The sequence below is a fragment of the Manis javanica genome, chromosome 6 (genome assembly GCF_040802235.1).
Source record: "Manis javanica isolate MJ-LG chromosome 6, MJ_LKY, whole genome shotgun sequence".
In the NCBI taxonomy this organism is placed as follows: Eukaryota; Metazoa; Chordata; class Mammalia; order Pholidota; family Manidae; genus Manis; species Manis javanica.
The window spans coordinates 19,131,006-19,134,195 of NC_133161.1; positions in this window are offsets into that span (position 1 = coordinate 19,131,006).

The following is a 3,190-nucleotide window of genomic DNA, read 5'->3' on the forward strand; positions in this document are numbered from 1 at the left end:
ATGACCATAGTTATTGAAAATATTATTCAACATAGAGTGGAGGTGGCAATGTCACTTTCTTTCAAGTTTGGAAGTCAGGCTGCAGAGCAAGAGCTGGGGACTCTCCTTCAGCCGAGGCTCAGCAGGTTGTGGCTGTCCTGGCTGTTGTGGAGTTTGACTTAGCTGGCTGCTCTTACAATGTTTCTGCATTGGCCACATGTTCACTGTGAACCCAACATAAAAGAACCCACAGTCCTCACCCTCAGTCACTTAACACAGAACTTGGAAATTTCAGTAACTAAAGCACAAGGTGTTTTTATTTCATTGGAAATGAATTTACCAGTGAAGTTAGAAAGATTTTGTTGTATCAAAGCAGAAGATGGGGGTGGATCAGCATTAAGGTGATACTGTTTAAGGAACATCAGAAGTTACCATCCTGAGTTTTTAGAACCACTTTCTCAGTATAGGAAGGCGTATTGTCTCCTTATGGACCAGCTTGTACCACTTAGCTCTCTACTTCCACATTCTCTTGTACCTGGGAGAGGTGGTTTCCGGCCGTAGTACCATGTCACACTGGTGTTGCCTGAGCCATTCATACACGAATTCATCAGGTCAGCAGATCCTATCTCTGTGCCCCAGGCACTGTTCCAGAGCAGCGAGATGAGGATCAACATTCTAGGGAAGGTTGGGGTGGGCATGGATAGAGTTCATGGAGAGGGAATAGGGCTTCCGGGGGCACGTGCTGTATCACACTGGGTGGTGAAGACAGCTTTGAGGAACACTTGAACAGCTCGTAGAATATAATGAGAGCCATCTACATGAAGAGCTGGGGAAGCACATTCGAGGCTAGAGGGACAGTAAGCACAAAGATCCCAAGGCAGGAATAGGTGTGTTGTGTTAGGGGAATGGCAAGGAGGCCCTGGTGGCTTGAACGGAGTGCAAAAGGCAGATAGTATTGGGAGACGACCTCAGAGAGGGAGGCAGGGTCTAAACAGTTTGGACTTTTGTCTGTGGTAAGAATTTCAGCTTTGTTCTGAGTGTGATGAAAAACTATTGGATGGTTTGGTGCAGGGCCATCAGTTGATCTGATTTGCATTTTTAGAAGGTCGCTGTGGCTGCTATGTGAAGAATTATTTGAGGTATGGATAAAGTGGGAAAGCATTAGGAGGCCACATGTATGCAAGAGGTGGTGAGTTGGACTAAGGTGGTAGCGGTGGAGAAGGAAGTCACCAGGTTCAGGACATATGTAGGTAAAAGTAGACCCCGCAAGACTGACTTTAGCATTAGATGTGGGATGTCAAGAGGAAAAAAGTTAACCCCAAAATTTGCCTGAGCAACTAGCTGAATGGTGGTACCTCTACTATGATGGAGACACAAAATTAACAAGATTTGGGAGAAAAGAAATCAAGGGTTCAATTTAATATTAAGTTTAATATATAAATTTTAGCATAAATCAAGTTTAATATACAAATTAGGTTTGCTGTGTGCATTAAGTTAACATATTAGTTTGATACATAACTTTAAGTTAACCTACAAATTCCTAGTAGAAATGCTGAAAAGGCCATTGACCCATGCCTGGGCCGGGCAGAGGATTGGGTCATCACGTCCAGGTGGTGAAGGGCCTTGGCACTGATTGTGCTGAGCACAGAGAAATGAGAAAGCGGCCTCTGAGATGGGAGACAAGCGAAGGCCAACTCGGAGACCCAGAGTGGCAGGCGTTTGAAGGAGGGAATGGCCAACTGTGTTAGTGCGGCTGGTGGGCCGAATAAGGTGAAGACGGAATTGGCTGATGGATTCGGGGGCACGAGGTCACTTGACAAGAGCAGTTTTAGGGATGCTGAGAGTGAAAGCCTGGTCACAGTGGGGTTGAGGAAAGAATGGGTTTGGGAGCTGGAGAGAGTGAGGAGACACAGCACTTCCGAGAAATTTTGGTAAAAGGGGAGAAAGTGTGCAGAAGTAGATGAAGGAGATGGCGAGGTGCTAGGGAGGTTTCTTTTTAAGATTGTAGATGGCACAGCCCGTTTGTATGCCAATAGAAATAACCAGAAAAAGGAAAAATACAGTGACAGGTCCTTGAACTAGCCAGGAGCAGGGATCCAGCCTTAGAGCATGGACAGTTCATCCATTGTGACAGGAGGGAAGGCCTAGTGCATGAATATAGATGCAGGCGGGCCGGTAGATTTGGTCGTGGGGGGACAAGGTCACTTATGGCTTCTGTCTTCTGATCAGCCACGAGGAGTGTCCCAGGTTAATGTTCACTAGTAATAATTAAAGGTAGCTGAATGCCTGCCTTTCTCTCTGCCCGTCTTCCTTACTGAATAATTCAGTCCAAAACCACAAGGAGAGACCACACAAAGCCGGTCTCCATGCAGACGGTGCGGTGGTGGTGGCCCAGAGTAGGAAACCTGAGCAGGTTTAGGAAGGTGTCCCTTCATGGTGGAAGACCTTATAGTGTGGTGGTAGAGACCGAGTGACAGGAATAGGGTGACTGCATTGGTGGGGGAAGAATAGTGGCTGCACACTAGGATACTGATCCAATAAATAAATATATTGAGGATGATGGGAGACAGATTTCTTACTGTCAGATAAGTGAGTTACAAATGTGGAAAGGAGAAAATCAACATGAACTCTGTGGTGTTGGTTTTTTAATTGGAGGAACTGATGTTATTGTGGCTTCAAATACATATAAATAGATACAGAAATAAGTAGATATAAATATGTATATATGTATTCATACCTATGTGCATATTATGTATGTATGTGTATATTCATATGTATATTTCTTAGCTATCACTGTAAGGATTAGGGAGCAACACATCCTAATAGCAATGAGCTATGAGGTGCCCAGATCTTGATTTCTAAATACCATCCTCCATGAGAAGAGACCGTAACTTCTCGAAGGAATGATGAGCCCCAGGGCTTGGGCTGGGAAAACCCAAGATGGGAACATATCAGAAGAGCAGAGCCAACTTGAAGGGCTATCATCGTCTACATCTGGAACAGTTTAAGCATCAAAAATAAATAGTGATGACAGTGATCTATTGAATAACATAGGCAGGGTCCATACTGTTATATAAGTGAATAAATAGATGGGGAAAAGGGAAAACTTCCCTTAGGATGGGATGCAAGCTAATAAATGGAAAAGGAGTGGTAGACCTATAAAATCATTATCTAGCAATCATCATAGTAATACAGTCAAAAAACATCAATG